General features: G+C 39.4%; 1 protein-coding gene across 1 annotated transcript in view; it reads left to right on the top strand.

Annotated features, from left to right (window-relative positions):
• Window positions 1-5,211: 5,211 nt before the first annotated feature.
• Window positions 5,212-8,409, top strand: part of ezh2 (enhancer of zeste 2 polycomb repressive complex 2 subunit) — a 20,556-nt gene continuing 17,358 nt past the window's right edge. Inside the window, exon 1 of the mRNA XM_015395214.1 lies at window positions 5,212-5,586. The gene's annotated coding sequence lies outside the window, so the exon portion shown is untranslated. The remainder of the gene's footprint in view (window positions 5,587-8,409) is intronic.

Raw genomic sequence — 8,409 nt, 5'->3', positions numbered from 1 at the left:
CTGAAGGAGCTCGTCTGCTGGACCAGTGAGTCGTGGAGAGGATGTGAGTCATCGTCTAAGATGGACTGAAACCTGGACAGCATCCCGGTCCTGAATTCACTCTCCTCACCCCTTTCAATGCAGCCAACAATTGCTGAGTCATCAGAAGACTTCTGAAGGTGGCAGGACTCAGAGCAATACTTGAAGTCTGAGGTGAAAAGGGTGAGGAGGAAGGGGGAGAGGACAGTCCCCTGAGGGGCCCCTGTGTTGCTGACCACCCTGTAAACACACAGTTCTGTAGGCGCACATACTGTGGTCTGCCCGTCAGGTAATCAACAATCCAGGACACAATGGGGGCCTCCACCTGAATCGCAGTCATCTTCTCACCTAGTCACCTAGTAAAATTCTAAGGGGTCTGAATACTTTCCGTACCCACTGTACATCTACTTTTACTTGAATAAATTAATGAATAAATTAGTAACTTTATTTCAGACAATCTAGTAGAATCACAATAGCAATTTAACACATGCAAAAAATTATTAAGAAGTAATGACATATATAATTATATTAGATGTATAATCATGTGGTTTTGTCTGAAAAGATTTATGAAGACATGAAACTTATGTAATTATACCCTTCTCCTTTGTGTTTTCCCTAACACCAGCATCTTCCCAATTCCACCTTTACTTATAAGTCCATACTACTTCAAAACACCTTTAATCAAGCAAATAAATGTAACTATGTGTATATAATTATACATGTACGCATTTAAACGTTCCTTCACTCATCTTTTTTCTGTTTGGATCTGGAGATCTGCCACCTTTCTCCAGCAGAGGGCGCCCTTGGGTCTCCTGAGCTGAAGCCACCAGCACACCTGCGGCTGATCATCTCATCAGGAGACCAGCTTTATAAGCAGCGGCTGAACTTCCCTTCAGTGCCAGAGTGTTAAACAGTTATGGTTAGCAAGCCTGAGCCAAACCTGTTGTCTGAATCTCTGACTGCTTTGAAAGCCAACCTGAATCTAACCTGCCTTTTGTCCTCTCTACCTTCCTAGGAAGACCTGATTGACTCCAGGAGCTCTGGAGGAGCTCATAGTCAGAAACCTGCCTGCCTGCTCTGTGAAGCCAAACCTGAAGATCCGCTATCTGAATCAACAAGCCAGTTCTCAGGAGAGAACTTGGAGATCAACTCAAGATCTGAACCTCACTAGTCTGAAGCCAAGCTCTGCCGCTGCTAAGCCCTCTGCTGAACCCTCAGTCTCTGGACCCTTCTGGTTCCCTCTCTCCAACGCTCAGTCTGAACCACCATCAGGTAGAGATCAGTTCCAAGCTCTGACAAGACTCTCCTGCTACTTGGCTAACCAAACTGTCCCTCTCTGCAGAGAACCCTGTGATACCTATCCCGGACCTGTTCCAGTATCAGTTCAAATAACTTTATTGTGTTCACTCTCAATAAACAGTTGTTAACTTTTACTCTGTCTCCGTGGTGTTCTGCATTTGGGTTAAGCTCCCTAGACCCAACATGACACATTCATACAGTTATCACCCATAGCCCACAGAAATAAATACAACGCAAAATATATGTATACACCAATGTACAGTGACTAAAAGTACCGACTGCTGTTCACCACCCTTCTTCCGTCTCATATCTTTTCTTGAAAACCACTTTAATTCATTTCCTAAACAGTCTCAACTAATGTTGAAATGAAACAACTAGTCACTGGTTTTTCTAAAATCTTGGAAAGCTGTGGAAGTAGAGAAACAGGCCTATAGTTTGTACATTTTTGCCTATCAGTTTTGTATGCCAGTGTGATTTTAGCAGTTTTCTATTTAAATAAAGCTGTTTGGAATTGGAGGTTACAGATATGAGTCAATCATTTTAAAATTGCATAAATATCTTTTCACTGTATTGTCAATGTCAAAGTTAGGCCTTTTCCCCACATTTATTAACAGCTATGACCTCTCCCTTCACCTCTGCTGGGAGAAACATCCAGTTTGGATTTTTTGTTTTGAGTACCGGTACCTCGATGAGGCTCTTTCTTGGCTCCTTTTAAGGCTCCCCTACAGAAGCCTAGATGTAATAGGCCTACCTGTAGAATCACACCTGCCAAAATAAATCACACTCTGCAGAGAGGAGTAGAGCATAGAAACACACCTCCTTATTTATCACTGTGAGTTATGATCCTTCAGGGTGTGGTGATTTTTAGATAAAGGCTCAACTGTGCACTGTATTTATTGACTCTTCACTAGGCTTATGCTTCTCGGAGTTTACCCACAGATAAAAGATAACTTCTGTTTACAGTGAAGAATTGTTCTTCAAACCAAAACCTAAAAATGAAATGTAAGAACCTGCTGTTCCGTAGATACAGCTAACTAGAACAATTTCCTTCTTCTTCATACAGACTTCAGTCTTTCTGCTATGTCCTCATAACCTTCATGAATTTTATAAAATCAAGTAGATGCAAATTCAAACTGGAAGACACATCCAAGTATCACCTACATTCAATCACCTCATTAAGCACCTCTGCCCCAGCCAATCACCATCAAGCCCTGAGTCCTCTTCAGCCAACCATCCTGTAAGGTTCTGCTAAAAGCTCCCGTCACAAACTCTCCTGATCTTCAGCTGAGCTTCGACCCACCTCCATTCCATCTCTTCCATCATGCTCTCAGCTCCTCCTGGCTTCCTTCTCCAATAATAATAATAATAATAAATTTTATTTAACAGCGCCTTTCTTGACACTCAAGGTCACTTTACAAAAGATACAAAAGATAAATAAAAAGAAAGATGAAAATACAAAATACAGATACAGGAACATAAAAACAATTATGGATAGGGAAAAGAGCAGTATATTCACAGATAAGCGAGCTGGAACAGATGGGTTTTGAGTCTGACTTTGAATAAGGGGAGAGAGTCAATACTGCGGAGGTCGGGAGGAAGTGAGTTCCAGAGCTGGGGAGCAGAGCGGCTGAAGGCTCTGCTCCCCATGGTGACAAGTCGTGCTTGGGGTACATTGAGGTGGATGGATGAGGAGGATCTAAGGGAGCGGGAGGAGGTGGCAATGTGAAGGAGGTCTGACAGATATGGAGGAGCAAGGTTATGGATGGCTTTGAAAGTATAGAGAAGGATTTTAAATTGAATTCTGAATTGAACTCTAGCCTCCATTCCACCACCAGTGTCCCAGGGAAAGACACATCTAATTCTAATCTCACAATGATCATCCAAGCTCATCACCATACGCAGCTTCCATGTCTTCTGCCATGGTCAGAGCACCAAAGAACTGTCCGATTCACCAATTAATATATCTAAATGCCATCTTTCTTGCATGTGTGATATATATATACATATATATACATAAATACATACATATGTGATTTTAAAGTACATATTCAAATGTATCCTAAATGTAAAAATATCTTTCACTTTTTCGGTGGGACAGCAGCTCCAACTGTGTCTGGCAGAATGTAGTTCATCTTTCTGCTGCCAGAGTGAGTATATCGTGTGGACTGACCCAACAGAACCTCTCCCCAAAGAAGCAACTGAAGGTGGAGGAGCAGCTTTATTGATGGGATATCAGAACCTGTTCTGAAGAGTCTGCTGGAGGATGAAGAGGCAGGGAGATCTGGACCTCTGTGGGACCAGATTTCTTTCATATTGAGGAACTGTGGAGGCACCACCCTCCAAACCCCACACAGCCTGAGCAGTTTGTCAGGAAGAGATGACCAGTTGTAAAGTATAAAGATCACTCTGTGGTCCTGCTGGATGCTACCACAGAAGAATTCAGTTTTTTCCTGAGTTATTTATATAAGTAACTTTATATATACTGCATGCATCATTTAGGTAGTTAAAATTGTATTACTTCTTGAGTTATTTACTGTCAGAGGCAGGTGCTTCGGCAGGAGAGTAAGTGTTGGACCGGCCCACCGGGCAAATGCCCAGTATCACAGATTACCAGCCCGAGTCTGCATTCATCCATCCATCCATCCATCCAATTTTTTATTTTTTTTTACCTGTGGGATACGTACAGGCAGGTAACACCTTCAGCTTTTCATCAGTCGATCGTAGAGCAACAAGAGACATACAGGACAAGCAACCTTTCACACACAGTCATACCTATCAACCTAAGAGACCAACTGACCAACATTCATGTTTTTGGAATGTAGGAGAAAATGAAATAACCTAGATACCGGATTCTCTGCAGGCATAAAGTACTGGCAGAAAGATTCAAACCCAGGGACCCACTCGCAAGGCAATGAATTTAAAAAAGATGTATCAACATTTATATAATTATTATGTGTTGGAGAGTTGCTGACGCATAAAAAAAAATCCCGCAATCCATGGATATTAAAATAATTAAATAAAGACTGAAATATTTATATTATTTATATTTATATACACCATTAAAATAAATTAAACTGAGAACTTTATATTATGACTTCCATATTGGTTGATTTTTTTTTCATTATGAAAACATTCAAATAATTATTGAAATACAATTTTATTTAATCTTTTTTCTTTTTGCTTTTACTTGTATTATAGCATTTATATTCTGATTTGTTGAACGAGTGCAGTGTTTGTGATAGTTATGTCCAGATGTTTCCAAGAAATCAAATAGAAGTGAACTTGAATGCAACATGAAAACGTCATCAAGATTTAAACCAATGGTGTTTCGGGGAAGGCGCGGCTTAATAAACCTAGCGACCCTTGTCCGGTTGATAGTTTCATTCCATAGCTGATATCTTCATCCTGTTTGCTGTTAGAAAAACAGGCAGTTAACTTAAATTTATTATTTTCCGATTAAGCATAATGCAGAAAGCAGCGATGTCACATTTGCTGGGGCGCCCTGCTGAGCTGTCAGATGACAGCAGGTGGTGGAGAAGGAAGAGAGGCCGCCATGAGTTTTTATAAGCGCATCATTAATTTCCTTCTGTTAATTATAGCAGTTAAATAAAGATAGGTAAAGTTATACAAATATAAATAAAAAGGTTAGGGATTTGTAGTTTCTTTGTTTATTAAATGGCTTGCTGTTTATTTTATTTATTTTTTTATATTGATAAATGTGGAAGAACAAAGGAAACCTGTCCACATGTCCCCCCGCAACAGGGCCTCAGTTTATCTCCAACTCTGATTGGATGTGTCCTAAATTTGTTTAGCCAATCACGAGACACCACACTCTGACCAGCAATACCAGCTTCAATGATTGGCTGAAACGTTTGGCGCCTCTTGGATCCGCTGCAGCCGGAGTGGGCGGTGAGTGTGAGACAGTGAACAGTTTGAACCTGCTCTGCGTCGAGACGGAAATATTGAAGATAAAAACGCTTTTTAGTCAAGACGGAGTTAAATGACAACAGTATTTTCTCAAACACTAAGCAGTGTTGGAACCAAAGGTTCAAATAGAGGAGCAGCAACTGAAGCTTTTGTTGTTGTCTTCCGGTCGCTGTTGTGAAGCCGGCTGTCGCGCTTAGTATCGCTACCTCCTGCTGAGCTATATGCTAACTAGCAGCGGAGCTAACGCTTCCTTTGAGCTCCAACACAAAGGACCACTCCGCCGGCGTTCGTTTTTTTCACCTGGAGTCAATCCGTTGGACGAGACCAGAGTCTGCTGTCCAGGTGAGAAAAGCTGTCAGCCTCGATCCTCTTGTTTTCACCACATTTAATGCGGTTCAAAGGGCGAAGATAGCTGTTGGTGCTTTGTTAACTGATCAACTCTTGTTAGCTAGCTCACCGGGCTGCTCTTGTCAAATTTGTCAAGCATGTCACCATTAATCACATGAAACTGCACCCATTTACTTTACAGTTCAATTGTAGAAAGATACACTTTGATCTAAATATTCATTTAACAATGTGTAACATTGAAGTGATACACAATGAGATTAAAACACATTTCACTCCACACAAAGCACGTTATCTGCAAGCTAAAGCTTCCTGTTTTGTTTTGAGGTCTGGATCGCTTTATTTGCTTTGGATGTTTTTTTCTTATCAGATAAGAAACAATACAAGGAGAATAATTAGATATTTGATTAGTTTTCAGGAAGAATTTGGATCTGAAGCTTTGATACAAGAAAAATTAAGCTGAGGATGTTTTATGTGCTAAAAATGTTACTTTACATGACAACGAAAGAAACTAAAGTTTCTCTTTTTTTCTTTGAATGACCTTTAAAGGTTATTAATTTGTCTTAGAATTCACCTTGGTAACAGCAGGGCTGCTTTATCAAACACTGCTCCTCATGTTCAAATCATCTGGTTCCTATCACTGTACTTTAAAGAGTAGTAGTGCTGTGGGACCTCTAAAGTTGGTCTGAGGGAAAAACTCAGCTAAACAACTTCTCAAATGTATTAATATCAGGCTTCAGCGCAGCTGGACATGATTGGATCACTCAGGGTAAATGTTGATGCCAGGTCTGAATGAGAGCTCCTGACAGCATGCTGCTGCTAAAGGCAAGACCAGTGATTAATCTGACCTTGGTTTTTCAGCTCTTTATGGTAATTTATTAATAAGTAGCTTCCAGTCAGCTGGAGCTAATTAAGAGATCGTTTTTTTTTCATTCTGTACTTGGATAATGTACTTTCAGCTGTGTGAGGCAGAGCGGATCTGTAAGCATCATGCATGTGAATCAGTTGAATTTCATCCTGCTGATGCGCTATAATAAAGCTTATAAAAATGATCAAATCTTGAATCCAGGTCATGATAATTATTCACAAAACCTCAGTAAAAATCTGCTTTGCATGTAATTCATAGATATGTACCAGTACATCTTTTTTATACCATTATTGCAGCTTTTAGAACTGACGGATACTGATATTAATACAATATTAGCAAGTCTCATACCTGCTTTTATGACTTATTTTTTACTTCAGAAAGTTTGAACAGGCTTGATATCACTAAAAGAGAGAACAGTCAACAGAAAAGGGTATGTCTGACTTTGTAAAATTACTGCTATGATGCACATTTTTCTTCTTTTGCACCTCCATTTGTTTACCAGAACTCATGTTGGAGGTGAATTTCTTTGTTTTTAGATCAATAAAGTCTCCTGTCAGAATAACTGGCCCATGTAATGTTATCCAATGAGTGATAGAAACTTAAAAGAAGCAGAGTTCATTCAGCATGAAAATATCAGAGCTTTTAGATGCAGGCTGATGTAAGATATTAGTTTTCTGGCTAAATAAATATGGTTGGTTTTGAGATAATTCTTTGGATGAAAAAAAAAGCATATTTTGCTTTAAAATAAGTGGCCAAAGCTACAAGTAAAGGACTTACATCCCTTATGTTAAAAATAAGTTCATATTTTTGTTTGTGCTTTATTTTAAATTTCCTGGCAGAACTGGCATTATCTGAACTATTGTTGTATTATCTTGTCAAGCCGAACTAGAATGAAGATTTCTTACCATAGATGTCGTATTTAGAGGATGTTGTGAGTGGGTGTTTACCATGTGTATCTAGTCTCTCAGTGTTAAACTGGACAAATGTACAATTAAGAAATCAGTGTCTTCTCTAATTGTTCGGTTTTCCTGCAACTGTTACCATGGCAACCGCTCAACATCTCCAGTCTTCCGCTCTATACCTGAACTTTAAAGTAAAAGCACCTATGGAGTGCTGCAAACATTACTTATAGTTTCTTCTTCTTAACTTGTGCTCCATGTAAATCAGTCTCGGACTAATATGGCGCCCCAAAGCGTGGCGAAGCATCGGATAAGGTTGTGGATGTATGTGATGGATTGTAAGGTGAAACGGTTGCTCTAATAAAGATAACTGTCTGGACATGAAAGGTATACAGCCTGAGAATATTGTCCCCATAAATATTGAATTCCGCTCAGTCTTTAAACTAATCCTCTTCAAAATGACATGCAATATTTGTTTTTAATGCCTGATAATATAAAAGCATGATAAATAAAATTAGAAAAATCTAAATCTCTGAAAACAGCTAAGTTACCCTTCAGACCCTTTTTTTTTTATCAAAAAGTTTCTCAAAGTTCCCAAAAAAATGTGAAAACAATCCACTGGACTTTGTTTCTGCGTTTGAAGATGTTTCTCTTCCCATCCAGGAAGGTTTTTCAATTCAAACTGTCAGAAATGGCGTTTAGTTCCAGGTTTTATACAGTAGCCCAACAAAGCCTTGTTTTTGTTTTCTCAAAGTTGTTTTGTAAAATGCAGCGGAGTCTCAACAAAGTAGCCAGGTGGCAGAGCGTGTCCGTCGCAAGTCCAGAAGGTGTGACCTGAGTCTCATTTTCTAAGCTGACTAATAAAGCTTATAGAGGTGCAGGGAGGAAAATAAATTTTACACTTCACAAAACTGAATGGCATTAATGGGAAAGAAAGGTTTCTTTACATTTTAATTAGAGTAGATCTCACAGATTCATTAAATAAAACCTAAAATATAGTCTATTTTAGGGATGCACGATATAATCGGCCCCCTATCGGTATCGGCCTGAATC

This window comes from Cyprinodon variegatus, unplaced genomic scaffold (genome assembly GCF_000732505.1).
Source record: "Cyprinodon variegatus isolate N-32 unplaced genomic scaffold, C_variegatus-1.0 Scaffold730, whole genome shotgun sequence".
Taxonomy (NCBI): Eukaryota; Metazoa; Chordata; class Actinopteri; order Cyprinodontiformes; family Cyprinodontidae; genus Cyprinodon; species Cyprinodon variegatus.
Note: the sequence above shows the minus strand (reverse complement) of the source record. Positions and strands in the feature narration are given on the sequence as shown.